Source organism: Cyrtonyx montezumae, unplaced genomic scaffold, assembly GCF_038088225.1.
Source record: "Cyrtonyx montezumae isolate F1298 unplaced genomic scaffold, pur_monq_1.0 scaffold_4, whole genome shotgun sequence".
In the NCBI taxonomy this organism is placed as follows: domain Eukaryota; kingdom Metazoa; phylum Chordata; class Aves; order Galliformes; family Odontophoridae; genus Cyrtonyx; species Cyrtonyx montezumae.
The window spans coordinates 26,235,367-26,259,892 of NW_027072045.1; the positions used below are offsets into that span (position 1 = coordinate 26,235,367).

The following is a 24,526-nucleotide window of genomic DNA, read 5'->3' on the forward strand; positions in this document are numbered from 1 at the left end:
AAAAGGTGTTAATATTTTAGGAGGAGAGAGCAAGCACGTGGTCTGTCCTGAGTCGAGTGGTCCTCACCCAAGCCTGTAAGAACAAGGTCCCTCAGGGCAGCTGTTCCCACCTTTGTTCAGGAGAGGAACAGGAAGGTCTGTGAAGGTTGGTGACAGCTCTTGGCTCTGCGTATTCCATGAGGGCTGTTTTTCATTCATTGTGCCTATAGGCTTGTTTATACAGAAAAGCAAAATCTATGGAGGTAACACATGCCCAGACTTGAGAGCTTCCCCTTCTGAGGCAGAGCTAATAGAAGGGATACCTGCCCTTCCTTTGTCACCCTCTCAGGGTGGCCTTCCCCCAGCCCCCACCAATTGCCTGTAGGAGCCATGCTGGCTGTACATAAATCCTATCCGAAAGCAGAGGATCTTAAAGTATTTTCCATGACCGACTTATTCCACTGAGAGCACCTGCAAGAAATCAGTCATCCTTGCAGAAAGAACAAGTACATTATTTAAATGTTGTCTTGCATAGTCTGCAAATAGTGAAATGTATACTATATTCTATTAACATCTTTGGATATAAGTCTAACTGACAGGAACCTGCGCCTAGAAAAAGTCTTGCTAAATGTTTTGGGGAAAGCAGGTGTCTTAAATTACATCCTGTTTTTGCTTCTTCGTGATATAGTATGCTTAGGTCTCATGGCAATTCAGTGGTGGTACCTTACATTTGCTCGTAATCCACTGAGGAAAGCGAGAGCCAAATTGTTAATATAATACTTACTGATAGCAGATTAGTTTACTTTTTGAATTTAATTTATTCAGTGCTACAGAAAAAGTTCATCTTTGATTATTAAAGGCAACTGTCAGTTGGAGTCAGTGGAAACGATTCCATTGGCTTCAGTTGGATTAGTATTGGTTTCAGATGAAATAATTATAGGGAATGTCTTTCTATGTACTGCTGCTGAAATGCATGACTCATAGGAATATTAAACAGAAAGAAATACCAAGCTCCGTTCATTTTGGTCAGATACAGGCAAGTTAAATACCTTCCACAAACTAATTGAGAAATACGTCTTTTTTAATAGATTCATGAAACATTTCGCACTTGCAGTGTTACTAAAATCAATGTTACTTTGAAAATGAGCTCTGCTGAGTCAGGACGTAGTAAGTGTCTTTAGATTATGCAGCTCTGCTGTCACACAGAAAACAAATCCATTACTGTATTTTAGGTAGCTATTCACGTAATAATTTGCAGAAATGATAGACCATTATAGAAAATAGGATGAAATGGTAGAATAGCTGCCCACTTAATTTCAGACTGTGGTGGCTTGGAGAGAGGCAGTCATCAGAAGTCTTGCAGAACAAGTAGTCGCTTTTTTTCATTTCCCTCCAGTAATAGTTTAGAGATTACATAGCTGTTAATGAATCTTGCAGAACATTTCCCTGTTTGGATTTTTAGTAGTAGAATTCCAGCTTAAAGTAGATGCCTAGAGTTGTACAATTTGTAAGGAGTGCATTAGGCTATATCTGTGATTATTTCATATGCACGACTCAATAAAATAGAGGAGAATAAGGCTCTAATATTGTTTAGGGAGGATTATGGCAAGACTTCATTAAGAGTGCAGATTTCTTCAGGCTTAAGCAAGGTTTGATCAATAATACAGCTCTTCTTAGGCTTGATTGATTCAACCTTTCATGTGCTCATGGGATGGATGAACTAAGTGTTCCCCGGAACAAGCAATGGATGGTCAGTGTAAATGGCTGTTCCTTCTCCTTGGGGCTAAGCCCCACAGCACTCATTCATATTGTGGTTTATTATCCTACTTTGTATTATATAGTCTTACAAGACAGGCTCTCAGGTTTTCACATCATCCTGGTGATCGTCCACCTCATCTCAGTTCCTCTGTATTGAGTAGTGGGAATCTAAATGACACCTTATATTTTTAGTGAGTTTTCTTGGAGATCATGGATAATGTTCTGATCCTTATGTGCAAAGTTTTGCAATGTTTATGTACACTAAAGCTCATAAAGGTCGTGCAGATGATGTAGCGAGCCCACCATTGATACTGGTGCCTGTACCAGATTAAGTGTACTGAGATTAAATTCTGCATGAAAATTAATTTAACTTTGCATATTGCCCAACTTAGCACAATTAAGTAAACATAGTACAGGGAAAAAGACTTTTGAATGACTTCTGAAGACATAATTTGGTAGAGGTGTCCTGAATCTGATACACGCATCACATAACACAAACTATTTGTCTATTAAGCTCCATTTTCTGATGGGTAGGCACTAGGCCTTTTTTCAAGATTCACAGAAAAATGTTTATAAACAGATTACCTTTACCTAGCTGGCTAATGTTAGATCATTTGCAGTGGAGAGCTTTCACTAATTTCTGCTTTAAGAGTATTTTATGAATATAAACAAACCATGAAAAAACATAGAAATGTAGCTTGCATACTGAATTTAAGAGTGGCAAATAACTTTTTTTCTATTATACCATCCTGGATACTTCTGCTTTTTCTACTTTTCCCTTCTTTTGAATGATTTTTTTTTTTAAACTTTAATGTCACGATGTATTAGATACAGTCAGCAATGCATGAAGTATTTCAAAGGTTTCTGAACACACTTTGGATTTTAATGAACTAGTTAGTTTTTAGCCAGTGTATGCTTCTGTGTTCTTGCAGCTATGTAACATCTCCAGTGACTAATTCACTCAAATGATTTTGGTTTTAGCTTTAAAATATTTGTATTTATTAAAAAAAATGCCATTGCAATAGAAATGGGTGGTGGTGAAGTTAAATTCTTTTTAGCGTATCTTATGTTGAAAATGTCAACTCCATGAATCAGCATATCAGCTTAAGTGGGTTTTGTATCAAAAAATAATGTTTTAAGGAGAAAATGTTTCACCAGAGTAGACCATTGATGGACCAGTAGCTATGCTTATAAGAGAATATTCTCAGAAACTCTTCAAACCAGAAATAAATTAAGCATGAAAATGACATAATTCAATAAGCAAAACTGGCACTAATTTGACTTATGGATTTTTGTCTGGATAGAATTCTATGTCTTAGGAAGAGGATATACTACTTTTACTTCTTGTGCATCTTAACTAGAGAAATACCTTGTGCTTTTTTTCCAAATACATCTTGATGGTGCCCGTGCTTGGCCTTTTTGGCACAGGTATGTCTGCCGTTTGACTGGTGCTTCCCTGACTATGGAGAAAATTCACTCAATTCCCAAGTGCAAACAGGCATCTATTTTCACTGCTTACAACAAAACAAATCACTGCTGGCTCTAGCAAGCTGGCATGGAGCCTCAGGCAGGCACAGACAGGCTTATTTCAGTGCCTTTGTTGAGGGGTTGAGAAAAGATAAGATTCTATCAGAAAGGTGCATTTGTTTTCTAAACGCTTTTGAGATACCACCTCTTAGAAATTACCTGTTGTTTATGGGTAAGGCTGCATTTGGTATGTGTTGGAGATACACCACCACAGGAGGATCTTAATTTCAGTTCTTGTGGTTCAAAGTTCTGGTTAAAGACGAAAGTTACTTTGTCAGTGTTACAAGCCAACAATATTTTCTGTCACATTGTTCCTGGCAGTTTATATCACCTATGAACATTTTCTCATCCTCCCAAGTTATCCTTTAATAATTTTGCCTTTTATGTACTTTTTTTTGGTTTCAAATGTCCACTACAGGTCAGTGTTTTGATTTCTTTCTAAATTGACTTTAAAATAGAAGGAGGAGTTAGAAATTACAGTTTACTCTCTCCAGCACAGGGAATACAGATCCAAAGTTTTATTCTGTTGTTTTTGTACTGTCTGATAGCATTAAGAGACTCAGCCCGAATTTAAAAATGCACCATATTTCATTACTAAATGTAGTGTTTTTTAAACATTGTTGAACTGTTTGATTTTAGAAGCAAGTACTGGAGACAAAGAAAGTAGACTATAGAATGCTGATGATTTCAATTTGAGGTACAGATCAGACTGTGTACCCAGTTGTACATAGGTGTGTGTGTGAATGTACGGACACACTTCCTGTTGGGAGTATATTCAGAACCTTTCAAACTAATCCTAACCCTGTGCAAATTGACTTGGGGAGATAGAATTTTCCTTGTACTTTCCTTTTCTCCTACAAACAATTTTTGTTCTTTAAAATATTTCAGACAATTTCAGCTGGTTTTTGTAAGGTAGATGGAGAAAGATACCTCATGTAGAAAAACTAAATAGCAGTTAAAATAATTTCAAGATAATTTAGGAAGCTTTAATGTTTTTTAATGTTTTTAAGAAGATGTTTTCAGAAGGTGTACACCACATTAATTAAAATATGACTCAGTATGGTAAGTAATTTGAAAAGTCAGAGTTTAACATATGCATTAAGCACAGTCTGAAAGCTCCAAAGGCCCTGCTTTGCTGCTCAGGCTGTGCCCCTGGCATTCACAGTGCCAGACTGCATGCACATAAGCACTCTGCCACTTTGCACGTGCTGCCTTCTACCTCCAGGGTCTTGACTAGATGGCACAGATGCCAGACCCATGGAGTAAATCAAGCTCATCTTGTAATTGTCCCCAGCTGCTCTTGAGTACGTCTTAAATGCTGTCTGCAATACTCATTCTGGTAATCAAGCAGTGGTTTTGAATGTGGCAAGTCTGATGTGAATGCAAGATGGCCTGCAGCCAGCGCAAGGACACAGAAGGAATATCTTAGGGTAACATTGTCCCTCAGTTCTAGTGTCACCAAACAGAAGAGAGAAGAAACAGCATCTAGTTTGACAAGTATGGGACATAGAACTGAGTTTATAAGAGTGCTAGGCAATGAGGGAGAGCTGTTGGTGCATTCAGGGACCTTGGGATAGAATAAGCAGTGAGACTGTTTCATGCCAAAAACTGGGAGCTGGTGACATGGAGTGGAAACACACATGACTGAGAGGGAACTTCATTAAGAATGTGTGAAGTCTGAAGATTAAAGTAAATAGATGTAAGCTGATATGAGCTTGAGAGAAAGTCTTTGACATAAATTTACCAAAGCAAACAATCAGATAAACTTTGAAGAGGAGCCAGAAAGGAAGAAAGGAGGCTGATGTATTTCTCGGGAGACAGTGGCAGTCAGCCTTCCTCTTCCTCTGCTCTCAGCAATATCTTCAGCTCACCTGTTCGGCAGCTGCCCTGATATCTCTCTAGGAAGAGGCCAGAGAAGTTCATCATTGTTGAGCTGACCAGTCTCAATGGTCCTTGATACTGTTTTGTTTTTTTTTTGTTGTTCTTTGCTTTGTTTGTGTGGAGGACTTGTTTGATGTTTCTAATGCTACATTCTGAAGAACAGAATGTCATAGTAAGTCCTTTAAAGAGGTGAATCTGTTGAGTGGGAAAAGATATTAGATGTTTAATGTAACACCTCTGATATGTTTGTGTGGTAGCAAGACATAGCCAGTCAATGCATAATAATTGTTTTCCACTTTGTGTTAGCAAAGTCTTGTATTCTCACAGTTGTAATTAATGTCACCATTGAGATGGAATTGTGAGAAGGCTATGCTAGCCAATTAAAATGGTAGTAGGACTTCAAAATCTGTTTGTGACCATATTGATTTGCTTAATGGAAAGCTTCTCCATGACCTTTTTGAAGCACAAACCGTACTTTCTCCACTTTCATAGATTAATCTTGTGAAAAGTGATTTTAAATTGTCACACACTAAGCTTGTAGAATTTTACAAATTGTCCAAAAGATGATAAAAACTGTGATTTTGTGATAAAGAGCTTTAGAGCACTGCCAGCAGATCATGAAAAGTGCTTGTAACAGTCTATTGGGAGCGCCCTATGGCAGACTGAAAATTACTGTGGAGCAATTAGGAAAAGGAAGATGTCTTTTATTAAGACACAGGTATTTGTTGTGGTGCAATACATCTTTAAGGGATGTTATGTAGCTGTAGCTATAAAAGAAAACATAGAATGCGAAAAATCTGTTGTTGATCAAGTATAAAATTTGGAGTGAAAAGATCTGACATTTGGAAGAGAGCAAACTCTATAGCTGAGTCTGTTAAATAAGAAAATTTCAGGAACTGGCTTTTTCTCAGAGGTATTCATTCAGATATCAGATAAGAACCCAACTCAAACTGGAGCCTAACTCCTCTCAAGCTTTACGGAGTCTTCAAATAGAAACCAAAAGTAAGGTTTAATGGGATTTGAAATTTCTAGAGGGAGAGAAGTACTTGGGGAATAGATTGTGAAAGTAAATTTTAATAGTGGTGGAATAAAAGGCCGTTCAATCTCATAATGGTGGGAAATTAATGTGATTTCTTGATGCTTAAAAATAAAAGGAAAATATTGAATAAGACTAGACAATTGCTAATCTAGAAATTGTTTTACTCAGTTCACTTCAACAGGTAGTTTACAAGCATGTTTGTCTTAGCCTCCGTATTACGTGATATACTTGTTTGTGTTATGTTAAATATGGTCAGCTTTATTAAAATGAACAGCAAGCAAAAATGGATCATGTTCTGACCATTCATTATTAGGCAAAAGCACTAAACCACATAAAAATTTCTCAATTAACAATATATTTACAACGCTGAAGATACTTCTGCTTCTACGGATTCAGTCTAACAGATAGAACAGATGTGTAGCACCGAAATATGCAATGATGGAAGGTGGTAGTATTTCTAAGCCTTGGCTTTGCATTCAAATGGAAACCTGTGTTGTCGTAGCAGCTCTCCTCCTGTGTATGTGCTCTCTTTGTGGTTCGTTTTACCACAGTGGTCACAAACTGTGGACAGTTCTCAGCAAGAATGAAGTACTCCAGAATATGCTGTGTAGAGAGTTGGTGCTTTTTCTCTAGGAGATGCAGTGTTGGGACTCCACTTGGTGACTGTTGATTTTCAGAGACACTGCTGATCACCTCCAATCTGTTTGAGGCCATCTGATATAATCTCTATTTTAGATTGGTACTGCAGGATTTTTGTACTTGCAACCTCTCACTGAAATTCATGATAACTTTGTGAAATAACTGAAGTGTAGTGACCAGGCTGGGTTGTCCCATTTTCACTCAAGAAGACTCTATTGAAATATCAACTTCTGTTTTGAGAATTCATATATGAAGACAGATTTTTCTCTCCAATATTCACAAGTTTGAAAGAGCAAAATATTTGCATTTCCCCCCAGCAAACAGCTTGTCTGCTTGTAAGGAGAGTTTTCCATCTGCAAGAACTGCCTTTTTGATTCCACGAACCACCTGAGGTGAAAATGTAACTGACTTGCTTTTCTGTAAAACTGCCAAAAGTAAAATCATTTTGCCTGTAGCAAGAAATGTTTTCATGCTGCTATATGTTCCTAGTTGTCTAAAAACTACATACTTCTGATTTGAACAGAAAAGAATGTCTCTGCAAATGAACTCCTCTGTGAAACAAGGTGATACTTCATTTGTAAGTTCAGGTTTCATATTCATTGGAGAAAGTTGTGGTCAGTCAAATTAGGCCTTCTCAGTACTAAATACAGGCTTCTAAGTCATATGTACATGCCTGAAAAGTTTGTAAGTAGTAAAATAAAGAGAACAACAGATACATGTTTTCAACTCCTTTAGAAGTTATTAAAAGTTATTAAAAGATATTTTTATTTAGATTTATAAAACACATTTAAGTACATAGTTTAATACATTCATACTCAAAAGTTCTTTGACCTGAATAATCATACCTTAATTACAGTTGTTCCACCTGGGGAGTGGAGATTCACAGAGAGAAGGGTGTTGAAGGAGAAAAAACAACATTTTCTTTAAAGAAAAAATAAATCTGCATGGTAATGCTCAGGACAACTTAATCTTCTGACAGACTTCAAGGCCGATCTCATATATGGTTTATTATTTTAAAACAGTGCAGTTTCATACTCTGATGTTTACAGAATGGCTTGGCTTATTTCTTCCACATGCTCTGACTCTGTTTAAATCATCCTGAAGAATTTGACAAGTTATGTCATGTCTCTAATCTGGTGCAGTTGGAGGAAGCTTACAAGCCCCCAGAAACCTGCAAGCTCCTTTCTGTGTGACCTACACTGATGATGTTCCTTCCCAACACCTATCAGTTTTTGGAATAAGTCAATGTTTTGCATATCTTGTTCCTCACTGCACATCCTTTTCATGCAAAAAAATGCTTCTGCTGCAATTCCTTTACAGCAAACAACCCTGGCCTTTTTTTTTCCTACTGCCTGTGACAGCATCTCAAATGCCTCTGCTTAGTCATGTTTTTTCCCTGGAAGGTCATTACCCCTCAGGAGGTGGAGCAGTGGCTTTATCCCTTTTGCTGCTGAAGTTCTGTCTGAACACTGAATGCAATCACACTGAAGACATCTTTCAGTCCTTACCCTTCTTTGCAGTCACAGAGGTGTTGTTAGGAGGAATGAACTTCAAAGGATACTTTACCTAGTTTTTTAGTGCAGGAAGGATGGACATTAATGAAGTTTCATGCAGTGTGAAATGTAAAGTGAGAAAAGATTACTATAAGATACCCAGGTATTCATTGCACTCACTTCCCTGGAGAAAAGTGGTTGTCCTACTGAGATCAATATCAGTAGGAGTAGCTGAGCTGATTTCTGCAGGACTGGAAAAAAAATCCACATTAAATAGGTAAGCCTTGGCTGCCTATTTTACTGTTTCTATTTGCGTTTCATCAAGTAATGGAGTGCCCAGCACATTAGAAAAGCAATCTATATTCTGACCTGCTGTGGAGTCACTAATTTCCTTGTGACAGCTCTTTAAGTCAACATTATTTTAAAATATTTTTAATCACAACAACAAGAAAAATAGTGTGGAAACAGCATTACCCCAGTGGCAGATTAATGTAAAAATGTATAAAAGTTGGAGACAGCTGAAAATTGTTGCAGGAAGAGGCTCTCTTTAACAATATGCATTAAAGCTTAACTCTTTGATAAAGCTTAACTCTTTGACATTCTAGAAATTTATAGTTGAATCATATTTAAGTAATGCACCACGATCTGTTCAAATTCAGCTCATCAACAATTGTTTGGTGCCAAGAGTGCTAGAAAAAGTATTACAATAACCTAAGTTATAGCAGGCATTCAGAATTTTGAGATGAATCAGTGCAGTAGTGTCTACATGATAAACATGTAGACCACCTTTAAATCATGTCTTGACTTACATAGAACCAACTAAAATGTTCCCTAAATTAAAGTATTCAGAAGAGGCTATTGTTTCAAAAGAAATTAATTTAAAGCAACACGTTGTACGTGTTGATGTGTGCAGTGAACATAAATTACTTTGAATGCATCTCAAGCACCACACTGGAGATGAGCATTGAGGTATTACTTTTTCGGTGTGAAAGAATTATTAGACTCCAGCTCCAAACTGGATCTGCAATTTTTTGATAATACCAGTAGATAATAGAGATGGAATACAAAGCGTTTCAAGCCAAACCTTTAGTAGTTACAGGTACTGTCAACACATCCTTGAATATTCAGGGATAACACAAGTACTCTAGTACTTAAAGGGAGCATGTAAACAGGAGTGACTGTCCACGTGGGTTGATAGTGACAGGACAAGGGGGAATGGTTTTAAACTAAGGTAGGGGAGATTTAGTTTAGGTGTTAGGAGGAAATTTTTCAGAGGGTGGTGCTGCAGTGGAACAGGTTGCCTAGAGAGGTTGTGGATGCCCCTCCCCTGGAAGTATTCAAGGCAAGGCAGGAAGTGGCTCTGGGCAGCCTGGTCTTAGTGGTTTGTGACCCTGCCCACAGCAGGGAGGTTGAAGCTAGATGATTTTTGAAGTCCTTTTCAACCCCGGCCGTTCTATGATTCTGCATAAAACAGGATAGCTAACTAAAAGAAATTGTTTGCCATTAAAAGGAAGACAGTCTCAATGTAGAATTTTCTGTTGAAAACAAAATCTCTGAGGTGTTACCAAACCACAAAGTTCACAAGGTCTCTTCAGTGGACCTGTAGGATGGAATAACAATTATGTAGTATTTGCTTTGGAAGTGAAGAACTTAGGTAAAATGAATTTTGTGTGAGATCCTTAAAATTTCAGTAGTTTTGACTTATTTGATTTCTGGCAGTACTGTTAGTTTTGAAAGCGTCTTGCTTTCTTCTTTGTCTTTCTCCATCTATACATGATGCTGCAGATCCTTAATTTCTTCAATCAAAGATGGTACCAAAGCAGACTTTCTAATTCTCAGGTTTACTTGTCCATAATATCTGAAATTCACAGAACACTTTATTAGTATTGTTCTGTAATTTGCAGGAAAAATTATCAAGGAGTAGAATTGCTCTTTATTTTTGTTACATCAGTCCATTTTACTGCAAGTAGTAGATCAGTAAGAATGAGAACTTGCATGCTACTTCATCCAAAGCCAGACTTCACTAAAGGCAACCCAGGCTTCTCTGTCCCCTTAGCTTGCCAGGTGCAATATCAATTGCACTGCACCTTGCAAAAGTGAATTTGGTCTTCATTTGTTCAGCAGAAGTATCCTGTCAATGTCAATGGCCTGAAAATTGAAGTCTGCTATGGGTATGTAGTTTTCTTACTGTCACGTTAAATAATGAATGCCATGTTAACTCTTAGGGTATCTATTTTTTTGATCATTTGCAGATATTATTTGCTTCACACAACTTCACTTTTATGATCCATACCACAAACCTGAAGAAATTTTTAGCATTGCCTCCAGCATCTTTTTTTTCAGCCTAAAGAGGTTACTATTTCTTTTCAGCTTGCTCTCTCTCCTCCTTTTTCCCTGTAACTTCTTGAAGACCTTTTTTTTTCCTTTTAACTATAGCTAAATAAAAACCAAGGTGGAACTGAATGCTCAATTCCAAGCTGTTGAAACAAAACTATAAAATTTTTATTAGAAATACACATCCCATCCTGTATGATGTTCTGGAACTTACAGTTTATGTTTTTATTTGCAGCATCCATGTAAACCATTTCTGTTATTTCCAAACATAGTTCTAGAACCTTGAGTCAGTCCTTTCACATACAAGTTTTTTGTTGTTGTTTTAATTTTTCCTTGTACATCAAGACCAGTTTCATTTCAGTAAGTTCTTTGTGTTCTCAGAACTTCTTCAAATATATTTCCAGTATTACTTCACATTGTAAAGAATCAGGACAATACTGTAAAACTATCTTGGATATATTTTCCTGCAGTCAATTAATTTTCTGTCAGTAAACAGTAGTCACGTTCAGCTCTTATGTCTTGGATATCTGTTTTTGTTTTTTTTCAACTTCTTGGTGTCCAGATTATATATTCCAGCTCTTCACAAGCTTAAGCTTACTTTTGTCAGACAATTTCTGCCGGTACAACCTTGCATTTGGTGATATCGAGTCCCTTCTGGTACTTTCCCTTTGGAGTTTCTTCATTCCCTTTTTCCTTGGCTTCCTGTGCATTGATGACTGCTCTGGTTGTCTGTGAGTGACCTCAGAGGTTTTGTCATCTTACTGCCTTGTCTTCTCTCGGCCTCTGCTCCTTATACTCTTTCGTAACAAATGTTCTTCAGTTAATGACTCTTATGTGAGCTTGTCTCATTTTCTGTTCTTGTGTGCACTGGCATATTCTATCTTGGATTTTGTGGTTTTTATTAACTTGTTCATGTTCTGTATTTGAGGTTGATTAATCTGGATCTTCAGGTAAAACCAGGGTTAACCCAGAGTTATGTCTTGTGGTGTTAGCATGTATGATCCACAGTATAACTCACTTAAATAAAACCCAATCACTTTCTGATGAGATTGGAGTGGTTTAAAACTGCTGCACTTCTTGATTAACACTACTCCATTCCCTTATTTTCTGATTTAGATGTAAAAATACAGACCCTGAAAATAATTTTATTACGTTGAAAGCCAGTTTTTCTTCTTAGTTTCCTTTCCTTAAGCTGGACAAATTAATCTTGATTCACCTGCTTACTATAGCTGTTTTTGGAATTCATATACTGATCTGGGTGGGGGGTCTTCAGAAGGAAAAGCATGGCAAAGTCAAAGCTGAAGCGTGCAGCTTTCACATCCTTTGGCCAGAACCAGGCTTGTTGCCTCAACTCAATGGGAGGAAACCTGAACTGTCTTCCTTGAAGATAGGGTGTCATTTATTGTGAGTAAAGTCAGGATAATCTGCTTTCCAGTTGTGATACTTCATTCACACCATTAGTAGCTGTCCTGTAGTAGTTGTTCATGCAGTTTTACAATTCTGGAGCTAACTCTTGCATTTGAGTAAGGGTTATCTTTTAGGCATGGTATGCTGCCTTACTATCTGATAAGGATGGATGTGTTGCTAATCACTGAAGGAAAATGGTTGCAATCAATTTAATGGATTAGTGTTAGTGAGTGTTTCTGTCTACTTGGAAGAGGGTAGGGTTTTGCTTGCTTATTTTTTTTATGTGACAGAATTACTGTGGACAAATGTTTGATTTAGCATTCTTAATACATTTATTATCATATAATCAGTCTAACAAATTGTGTTTATAAAAGTTTAATCTTAAAGCCAAGATCATTAGTAACATTGATTGGTTGAAAAAGTGGTAGGAGTAGTTTCAAAATATATGTATGCGGCTATTAATGTGAAAGCCTATTGGTGGCCTAAGATATGCCTTAAAGGTTATCAGATGGCTTTTACTGTCTCATTCTCACGATGATTATAATTGGAGATTTTTGCAGATGTTAGAAAAACATTGCAATTGTGTTCTTTCTCTGTAACTAGCAGATTGGTATGGCAAAAAGTCACTGGTGTACGGTGATGTTTCTTTGTGCGCAGAAGACAATGTTTCTGAGTGTAATCAGCACCCTTTTAAAATTGATTTTCTAGCTATGAGGTAACAAGATAAAGTAAAGCACGCCAGTGGTTTTATGTAGTTCATCTTGTGTAGTTTTCACAAATCATGGGAGGATTATATGTTAGCTGGATAGTCATTACAAGTGTTGGAAAAACAAGGGAAAACTGAACATACTCAACAAAATATGTATTCTTTTTACTTAGCACTATAGAGTAGGTAAATATTTTCCTATATTGACGTCATCATAATATTGCAGTGAATAAATTAATTTCATGAAGAATATATCTTACAATTTCTCAATTTGACATACTCCAGATACTCAACTGATACAAAAAAAAAGCATTAAATTAATATTCATGAAATCCATGTTCTATCTACCCATTCTTTCAGAAGTCTAAAGGTCCAGATATCAATAGTCTTCCATTGCTATCAGTTCACATACATAAGAGATAGAAGTAAAAAACTGAATAATTATCTCCAAGAAGATTTTCTAAAATTTGCAGGACCGAGTTGAGCAATAACTATAGGGTTTTTAAGTTTACAAGGTGTGAGATCTAAATGTGGGGATCTGTTTGGAATCCTAATGTAACTGAAGCTGCAGAAAGGACAATTGGAGAGCCCAATTATTGAATTACAAGCTAAAAAGGAAAAATCTTCATAGAAGGAATCTCATCAGCAATGGAGATATAAGTCTCCAGATATTCTACAGATAGTGCCCAACTGTCTCCTATTTCTTACTTCTCTTCACCTTAATGTGTAGACATGCATTCAACCGTGATAAATGAGTGTATTTGTCACTGTAATACTTACTGTATTTGTGGGTAAATTTATTGAGGATCCAAAATTGATCCAAAATAGAAAGCATGTTGGCACACTCAGTCCCTCCTTAGAAACAAAATAAAAAGACATATGTAGACTGAGTCTGAGGCTAATATCATCCTTTCAGAATTTATCATACCATATGCATAATCTGGAGCGTGTTTTGAGGTTTCAAGAGTATATAACAAGGCTGCTGAAAAGGACGGAATAGCAGAGAAGATGTTTTATGAGTCTTCTACTCCGAGAAATTGAATGAGTAACAGTCCCAAGATAGAAAGCTATACCACAAGCTAAAAGATTGGTACAGCAGCTGTCTCAGGGAAGAGAAAAATGAGGTATAAGGAGCAGTGTTGATGGCAGGGTGAGCTCAAGGTGTTCCCACCAAAAACTAATGACAATCAGGGAGTTGACTTAAAGTAGAGCCAAAGCACTCTACCAAAGGAACTCAGTGGAAACAGAGGTAGTAGCTGTCATTGGGCAGCAAGGAAAGCTTGATTTGTAGGCTAATGAGAAGTTTGGAAAACATGTTAATTTGACTAAAAAACTTCAAAAATGTTGATTGAAACAGAGCCAGCCCTGGAGTTCTAATGGGCATGAACATGTGTAGTGGGGACAAGTAGCCTTGAATTCTTGGCAGAGACATCTTGCCTGGAGTTTAAGTTTAAACTGCTTTTAAGTGGAACATGCGTAGCAGGGTGGCTCTTTCAGAGCCAGTGTTTTCCCATTGCATGTGCTGAGTGTAGGACAGAGGTCTGTGTAGGAAATGAGAGAACATGGTTATCCTCCTGGAGGAGCCAAAAACAGAGAGAATGTGGACATTGTAACCCAGCAATTCATTAATCAAATGAGCATTCAGGACCAGAAGGCAGCTGCTGGCTTTTCCATTCATATGCCAGGCAGCATATTAATTTACATATGATCTGAATGTAATTTTTTCCTCCATTTCACACCTATATACCTTTAATGAACAGTAATACATTAATGGATGTATTATTTTATGGAAGGTAATGAGCCCCCAAAACATAAATTGTGTTTGAGACATACTTGGGTTAGCTTGGAAGCGGAGGCATTGAGGTTCCTTGTGTTTCCTACGTGTTACGGGAATATCCTTACAATGTGACAATTCACAAAAACCTTCAGCTTTTCCAGCATTTTAACATTCAGTAATGACATTTTCATGACCATAACAGTTTGCTTTTCATAGGGAACATACTTGGAGTGTTGGCAAGTCGTATTAATGTTGAATAGAACTTCCTGTAAAAGGGTTCACCCTTGATTCTAGTCTGTTAAAAGAGATAAGCATGTTATAGGAACAGATGGTGTAGGTTTTTACCACTAATTACTGTTGTTACTTGAGTGGAAGGTTCAGGAACTATTTCTGTTTCCATTTGCTTGTTTTTGATGTTTGATGGGAGTCCTATGTAAGCTTTCTGCTCTGTGCTCCCTGTACAGCTCGTGGCATGGTATTGACAAATTATACCTCCTAGGTAAAATCACAAGTTCTTCAGTGTTCTGTGTTCTTCTCTTTTTTCATTTTGTACAAACTGCAACAACGAAGACAGGTACAAACACACAAACTTGGCAACAACTACTTGCAATTGTTCTGCTGAATATTTAACCGGTTTTCTCAAATCTATCTAGTGGAATTTAGTATGAACAACAACGTCTTAGTCTTTATTTTTTTGGTACAGGCTGGGTTCTTGCTAGCTATGTAATTATTCCAGAAGGCATTGTGTCATGTTGTGGTTTAATTCAATAATAGATCCTGTTTATAGGAAATGCAACAATCTACATGAAGTATTCAAAATCAATATTATCTGGAGACATGGCAGGGTCTTTTAACAGAAAAGAAATAGTCCTTTTGAGAAATGAATATGAAACATATTTAACATCTGTGCGGAATACTAGGTGCATGCTTCCCTGCAGGCGAAACTTCAGGGAAACAGGAGTGATAATGGGGCTTCTGTTGGGCTGAAGTATGAAGTGAGAACTGACATGAACTAGCAAAGCTGTATTAATATTTGAACACTATGGTTTGGTTTGGCAGATCTGACATTAAGCTGTGCTCCGAAGTTCTTAAATGTGTTTTATGAACTGGCCGTGTGATGAAGCACGCAGTATGAACTGCAGCGTGCTCCGTTTCATGCATGTCTCGAATCACTCATTGTTTAAGAAAATGTTTAAGCATTCAGTTCAGTGAGAAGAAAGAGTGTGTTTTAGTTTTATTAGTGCCTAAAATTGTAATTAATGAAATCATTATTAAAGAGGGCTATATTCCTTATGTTATCATTATGTTATTATAAAATTTAGTCAAGAACTTACACTTCTGTACTGTAAGTGAAAGGCAGCTAGTGGAAGTGAGTGGGTGTACCTGCTGAAATTACAAGAGAAACATAATAAGTGCAGATAGCAAAGTACTTACATCTTGAAAAAGAGTTATTCATAAGAAGTGTTTATTATACTTGCTGCCTGCTTTCAGATCTCAGGAGATAAATATACATATGTTTGTACACGCACACACAATGCATAAAGAATTGTAGAATCATTTGAGTTGCAAGGGATCCTTAAAGATCATCTGATCAAACTCCCCTCCAATGAATAGAGACACCTACACCTTCATCAGATTGCTCAGAGCCTGATGAGTCCAGCCTGACCTTGAGTGTCTGTAGGGATGAATCATATGTGTATACATGCAATTATGTTTCTTTAGAGCCAGGTAAAGCAAGTATTTTTTCCTCCGAGAATAGCTAGATAGTGTTCAAAATAATAAAGCTTAATTCATCTCAGTTCTCAGTTTTTATATATATATATTTTTTGTGTCAGTGAAACTGCTTCAGAATAAGGTATTATCCTCAGCTAAGGAGCAAAAGTGCTTTTTTTTTTCATTACTGTTAAGATGAGATGTAAAAATGTAAAGAGTAAAATGGAATAGAGAAAATGTGATAACTTACAAAAAAGTGTTCTGTAATAACTTTGTTTACTGGAAAAACATTTGTGTTCAAGAAATTTTCCATAGAAGAGTGGCAGGTGGACCGTTGCACTGGTTGTTATGATTGAATGAACAGCAAGATGCATTTTAAATTGCATCCATATATCCATAAAATTGTATCCATATATTGTGCAGAAATTTCCTCCAGTTTTCCCCACTCAACTTACAATTCTGCTTCAAAACTTTTCTGCCACAAACAGGATAAACAAGTTCGTTACAGGCCAAATTTTTAAAAATGGGAAAATACTATTAAAGTTTATTTGAATGCTTGACCAATTGTCTTAAATTTTACTAGAAATTTGTCCTTACTCTTTGAAAAGAATGCCAGAGCTTTAGAAACACACAATGAACTTAAAGGTAATGCTGGGAAAAAAATTGGAAATGAGAAATCTCAGATTCATTTAGCCTCCTCTCCATAAGAAGCCTATTTGCTGATTAAATTATGAGCAGCCTGAGCTTTGTACGTTCAACATGCTTTTAGGCCAGATTTATGACTGTCAGAAAAGAACTTGCTGAAGATTCAAAGCTAAGGTAGTTTTGTTAGCTGTGTATTAATTAGTATTGCTTTCCTGAAAGCCTTAAGACACCACTGAGTGCTTTCCCATACTTAAACCAGTCTATATCTGTAAGACTGAAACAGTAAAGGAACCCTTAATGATCTTTAAAACACCATCTAAATCACCAGCCTCTTAACTGAGTGAAATATATTTAAGGTACTTGAAGGCTGATGCTGATATTTTAATAACAAAAGTGAGGGGCCATAACAATTTCGAAGGAGCACAGGAGAGCTGAGCAATCTGCAGTCATTTAACTGGTGTACAGGGCTGACTGACATACGGAGAGGGAGGAAGTTCTCATTTTCGGTTGACTGCTGAATATTGACATCCAAGTTTTGGGGGTATTTCCACCCCCCCACCCCCCACACCCCCCACACCCCCCTCCCGGTGATCTTTAACAAGGATAAGAAATCTGGACTGTGAAATCGAACTGGTTCCATCTGACTAAAGTCCCATTTCATGGATGCCAGGTAACATCCAGTACTGTGATGGTTCAGCCCCATTTACTTCAGTGGAGTGAACAGTGTGTTTTACAACATTGGGATTTTCCCGAACTATTGACAAAAATATTGTCCAAAACAAAAATGCAAACAAGACCTAAAGTTGTCAGAGATGTAACAATAAAAAGATTGTTCCTAAATAGGAGCTTATGACAGGTAGGTCACCCATTCAGATGCATGATTTCCCAAAGCCACAGTGTCTCTTGAGCCACATTCAACACTCTTAAGCTATGCAGGGTTGAAAAAATTACCAAGAGATCTGATACGATGAAAATCTTAAACATTTTCCTGAAGTTACAGTCACAATAGGTTTCTGAGTAGCTAAACAAGGGCAGGTATTACAGCCCAGTGCTGTTTGTCTGTCTTTACGTTCGGTTATGTGTTAGGGAGGCACTCAGCGAGCAGATTGGTTTCTCTATCAGCCTGTCTGTCCTGCTGAATCTGCTTTTTCTTGATGCCAAATTTGCCAAGTCAGGGCACATATGATTTTCCCTGTTGCATCTTGAAAGGATTCACTATAAAGGAGTTTGCACTTCTCTTTGTCTCGGCCACACAACTCAGGAGGTTCTGCTTTTAACACCAATTACTGGCTTTTATAAAGCTGCCCAAGTCCAGAAGTTCTTTTTTTTGTTTGTTTTTTTTCAGTTGGAGAGACTGCAGGAAGGGGTGGTGAAGCTGCAATAGAGCAGTCTTGCCTAACCTGGGTACTAGCAAACTACCAACTACAGTCTTGTATTAATCCTTAATATAGTATAGATCTTCCAAGGTCAGCTGTGGAGGTTTAAAAACAGACTCTTTAAACTCCAGCTGCTCCCTCCTGGATCTCCAAAGCACACCAGCTGCACCCATCGCCTGTAGAGGTAGAACAAGACCACCCAGAGAAATGATGTGGTCTATCGTGTTCTGTTAGCAGTGAATACCTTGGGAGATGTTCATTCACCAGATCTGTCCTGTTGGTGCAGGAATACACAGCACACACGAGGCTCCATCCAGCCCTGAGCCTTGCTGCTCACCTTCTTCCTGGCCCAGATTCACAGCAGGAGCAGTGGCACCTTAATGGGCATGTTCCCACAGCTACAGCTCTGGATCACACATCCTGTAGCTTGGTGTCACCCAGCTCCTCGTGTGGCTGGGAGAGCACTGTCATGTCCGTGCTGTTCTAGTTAGTGCCTGCCTATCTCTTGTTTATCTCTTGTGATTCTTTCAGTCACCTGTAATATCCCTTTATTTCAGTTGTAGTCCCCAGAATTGTTTGGTTCCCTTTATTTGCTTCTTTTTCCTTTCTAAGGTTGTGTTAGGGTTTGTCTGCTCCAGAATCTGGAGGAAAATCAGTAACATTTTTTTGTTTCTGCTTGATTTGTGACAGGAAACATGACTACACTGCATTATTTTTTTTTAAGTTATTACTAGTTCTTTGTAGCTCCTATACCACTGAGTCGTGGTTAGCTTTTGCTTGCATATTTTATTCTTGCATATACACTGTGGCTGATTTCTTGCATATTTAGCTGAGAGAAATAAAAATAAAGCAATGGTATTTTTTCCACCTGTTCTGTAAAATACTAATTTTTGCATGTGTACATTTGCTGTTTCCACATTTCTGTGCTTGTAAATAAGTTATGATCACCAAAGGAATATTTCTGTTGCTAACAAGAAGTACCTTGCTGTCTTGCTGTCTGATATGAATTATTCATTGTTTTCCATGTCATCTGCTCTTGATCAGAGAAACTTGTCTTTTTAATTCCTACAATAGCCAACAAATCTCCCTACGTGTGAATTCTTCAGAATGTATTTGTGCACTGTGTAATTTTTAGCTTTTCTAATTTATGAACTCTGCTTATTTATTTATTTATTTATGGGAGGGAAAGCATCTGAACTCAGTATGCAGCATTATATAAGCAAAACTCCATTATTTTCCACATTGAATTAGCACAGTAAATACTATCTTTCCGCTATATCATTCTACTGCCTAATTTCACAAGGCCTTGAGACATCCATAGCTCAACAGACATGATGAAAATAAAGCAAGATATTAGGAATTGCTTAAAAGAGAAAAATGGCAATAAATCTAATATGAAGTTGGCATAAATCATGGGTCTTAAGTAAGATTGCCCATTGCTCAAAAATTTAATTCAGATCTTTTCTAATAAACACCCATTTACTGCATTTACAAAGCATCCAGGAATAGAAACCCATTAATGCACTGAACATCAGTGGTAGAGTTTATAAAGGCAAATGGCAGAAGCTGAGGTTGCACAAGTGTGCTGTTCTGGAGATGGGGAGATTCGTGCAGTCAGTAATGTTGAATGTGATTTAAAGTAGCATTAAAGAAGTCAGGAGGAGATGAGATCCAATTTCAGCAGCTGATGTTTGCCCCAGTTCGCTGTCAGTAACAAAAATACTCTTGGTTTGGTTTTTTTTTTTCTCTTGGAATATTTGAGTTGCAGTTATTTCTCTTTTCCTTCCTTTCTGTTTTAAATGCTGTAAGGTAGTTGAGTACCAGTCATCACATAACTGATCACTGCTTTGGCGGCCCACTGGGATATTGCAATTCTGCAAGCACAGACAACATTTATTATCTAAATCAATGGCCACCTATGTAGGTGAAGTTTTTGGCCGTGTATTTATTGGAGCGATGTGCATTTTGTCTTTCACGTCTTTAAAAAATTGTTCCTAACTGTGTAGCCAGGGTCTCATCTTACACATTTTGCTAGTTTTGATAAACTAATATTCTCTAGGAACTGATTTCAAAGCATTTATTTTTGATGATACTAAAACCAAAATGGAACAGAGAGTTACTGTCTTGATTTGAATCCCTTAGAATAGAGAATAAATGTGTTGTTTAGTATTCCCCGTGAATCAGGGCAGAACAAATCTTTTGTGGATTCTAATCTAACTCTGAGACATTATTCCTATAACACAACTAGTAGACTGAATTATGTTCACTTCCCCATGTTGAAGCTTATGATTTATTTCAGTTTCAAGACTGGAATAATAGAACTTTGTACTTGTGCTCCTTGTATATAAATCTTTATAGTACAAGCCAAAAGTAATGGATATAGCCGGTGTTCTTTATTCATGTTACTTTCTGCCAACAACAAGACTGTATCAAACAGCATGTGCTAAACCAGAACAGAGGTGGGGATTAAGTGATTATGTGGCTTTGGGAAATTGTACATGTATGGTTTAAAATTGCTGATATTTAGAGGAATGTGTTTTGACTGCAGAATACTTTGCTTCCAAGTATTTCTGCCAAGTCTCCTGTAAAATTCAAATGCAGGAATAATGAAGTGTATTACAATAAAAACACTTCATGCTTGCCCTTTCTGTGCAGAGGACATGATACGTATTTGCTGGGCAACTGAGGTCAGCAAATAAACACTGATCTGTAAAGCCTAAATGAATAACTTTTAACAGTTATTTGTGTTGTCTTAAAGCGCTGAGGGTCTGCAGTGGGGATTTGGCTACAATTGCAGCAGCTCCAGAAGGACAGGACACTCTACTCTTAGGTTTCACAGATAATCACTGGCACAGAGAATAGAAGTTGAGTTTAATTACAAGCTGTGGTGGGAATTGGTCCAATGAATGGAGAATGCTTTGCCTGTGTCCTTCAAGCATTAGATTCCTTCTGCACTATCTTTGCATCCTGCCCTACAATGAATCTTTTTTGGCTTGTTTCTCATCCTAGTCCCTTTTTCCAGATGAAAAGTATTCAGGCTGGCCCTGCTAAGGTTTTTTAATGGCATTTATGTTCTTCCTGCCTTGTAAACCGTAGCCCTCAGTCTTCAGAGAATTTTCTTCAGTCTGTATCTTTGCTCTTTTTTTCTGTTGTAACAGAGGTATGTTGACTCTGTCCTGTTGAGGCAGATGGAAAAAATGATGGCTGTAGCAGAAAGGACAAGCTTCTTTCACGTCTTTTTAAAAAAGGTAAGAATGGAAAACCTTATCAAATAAAGTCAGCTTTTTGTTGTTAGTCTTTAGGATGTGGAGGTAGAAGCAACCATCATTTTCCTCAGCTGTGTTATAAATGCATGAGGAATTTTGGCTGATTTATTTAAGGAAGTCTTGGACAGTATTAGGTCTTCAAAAGGCTTTATGCAAAATCCTTCTATTTTTTAGAAATGCTGAATAGCTATAAATGGAGTCTAATTAATACAAAAATTGAAGAGTTGAGCATTAGAGTGTGCTGTTACCTGTCTTTGCTCACAGTGCTTTTGTAGAAGCCAGAATTAAATCTCAGAGCTCTCATTTGTGTGCTCATCACCTTTTATAACTCATTGCTTAATATGTTTAGTATTTTTATGTTAAAATTAACATTAATTACGCAATATTATGAATGTAAAATGTGTTTCTGTGATGTAACAAGATTTCTTGGGACAAATAATTTTATCAATAACCCTTGCCCAGATAAAATGTATTATACTACTGCAGTCCTTAGTTATATCTTTATTTCCAGTGTGTGACATGCAGTCAGCCTGTCACGTGCTGGGAGGTACATGTAATATATCAAGGAACGTGCTGGGAAAGAGCTGCAGCACTGTGCCAAAGCTGGCATACCTGCTGCTCTGCACAGCCCGATAGGAAGCAAAGTCACTAGTAGTGCTGTGTTATCCTCCTGTCTGGCTCCCATCCGACCACATCCATTTTGTCAGTCACTGAAGTTACATCACGAATCCAAGTAAGAACATAGATGATTAGAGGTGAAAACAAACAACAACAAAAAGTCTCCCTTGCCAAAAAAGACTGAGCTATGAGCACTAGTAGAAAATGAACCTTTATAGTTAATTCATGATTACGGGTATTTAACTGATTGAAAGGATGTCATCACTATTTTCATCATTATGTTACAGCACAGTTATTTTGAAAGAATGTCTTACAAGCTTCTTTAGGTATGTTTCAAGCTTGTACATAGAAGTGTAAAAAATATTATGGCATTGACAATTTTGAGATAATATATCATGGTAAAGAGAGAAATGTGCTAGAGAAAAGCTGCAGTAAAAATCTGTGACATAATTGCATATCATTTAATCTATTTTCTTTATCCATGATTAACTGGATAATAAGCAACGAGTTTTGAATTTCAGAAAAAAAAATAATCTAAATTATTAATTAGAAACTATTTGTATCAGAAAGCATGAAGTTAGATTGACAATCTCTAGTATTGGTGTTATTTAAGAAATATGTTAGACACAGATGTGTCAGGAAGAATTAAATACAGGCACCTAGCAAGGGATAGAATTAATAACTCCCCTCCCCTTCCCCCCCCCCCCCTTTTTTTTTGTCACTGGAAGCTATGAAGGCACCAAAGAAGTAAAATGATAAGAGTATGTAATATTTTTAGTTTCACATATGGAAATACAGGCAAAGACTTTGCACAAAACAGGTTGAGAAATTTCTGTGCAGGTCCATGGAGATTTTCACTGAGCTGATTCCTCAGTATTACACATTTATAGATTAATTTGAGAGTCTTAGTAATGAACTAGAAGGGAGATAAGTAGACAAATGTTAATTAATGTGGGTTTTCCCTATTGTTAAGCAAAATCTGCTTTGAACTCATTTAAATCTGTCAAACTCAATAGAAAATCTTAGTCCCCAGAACTGTTTTATAACTGGCTAATGTAACTTCTTTGACTACAGGGAAAGGAGACGTAGCATTACCTTATGAGTTATCCTTTCTACTGTTATCTTCTTCAGAAGTTAATTAATCTGTTAAGAAGGAATTGGGGTGGCTGGTGGACTTCCTCTGTAGTTAGGCACTACATTTGTGTTTTCTGTTCTAAACTGTTTACCATGTTCTGAAATTGAGAGTTCTTGACCTCAGAAATTTAAAAACTGGAGAAAGATTGAAACAAACGTAGTTGTTATAGCCATATCTTTTTGCATCTGAGGATTTCAGAAGAGCCTTGGGGGATATAGGCATCCATTTCCTATTCAAATACTGTATAGATGTATGTGTGTAACTTCTTCTGGCAGATAAATCCCAGAGGTTTAGGACTGCTCGGTAGTGGAGTGGCAAAAGAACTTGTCCAATTCTCATACAGAGTGGTGGAAGTTTCAATATTTCAAAAGCAAGTTGAACCGTAATTTTCTTTGCTTGGCAGAGTCACGGGGTCATTCAGATTCACAGTCTGCTCTCAGTCAAACCCCACCACCTGTTCTCTGGCAGTGCTTCCTGAAGCCTTAAAGTGTAGAAGCTCTATTCCAGTAGTACTAAGATTTGAATTTATTAAAAACACGTGTTCATAATTTATACAGGAATAATTTTTTCTCTTAAGGACAAAATGAAAGGACTGCATACTGACTGTGAATGTAGGTTATTTACTAGGACCACAGCAATTTTTTAACCTTACTGTCTTTCATGTGACTGTTTGTATTTTTGTCCCCAGAATGTGCGCTAGAAATAGTCATGAGAATGTTATTTCAGTGTCAAGTGAGATTAGCGTATCTCATGAATATTAATTGAAATTGGAATATTGCCATTTATTAGTACTTGTGTCTCAAACCGATTAGCATGAGACTTGTGGTATGATTTGTCTAAAGACAACTGCTATCAAGTGAAAATCAATCTCATAGTTAGTTTCTCCCTTCTCAGAACTGAAACATTTTCTAGTCCAGATTACAAAACTGGTGAAGGGTCTGGAGCACAAGTCTTACGAGGAGCGGCTGAGGGAGCTGGGATTGTTTAGTCTGGAGAAGAGGAGGCTCAGAGGAGACCTTATTGCACTCTACCACTTCCTGAAGGGGGGTTGTGGTGAGGAGGGGGTGGGCCTCTTCTCCCTGATAACTAATGACAGGATGAGAGGGAATGGCCACAAGTTGCGCTGGGGAAGATTTAGATTAGACCTGAGGAAACATTTTTTTTCTGACAGAGTGGTCAGGCACTGGAATGGCCTGCCTAGGGAGGTGGTTGAGGCACCATCCCTAGCGCTGT

The 24,526-nt window shown here is 37.3% G+C and overlaps 1 long non-coding RNA gene across 1 annotated transcript in view; it reads left to right on the top strand.

Annotated features, from left to right (window-relative positions):
* The window catches only part of LOC136055161 (uncharacterized), a 250,563-nt gene extending 229,056 nt beyond the window's left edge, over positions 1-21,507 (top strand). Inside the window, exon 4 of the long non-coding RNA XR_010622812.1 lies at positions 21,433-21,507. This is a non-coding gene — a long non-coding RNA (uncharacterized LOC136055161). The remainder of the gene's footprint in view (positions 1-21,432) is intronic.
* Positions 21,508-24,526: the final 3,019 nt, after the last annotated feature.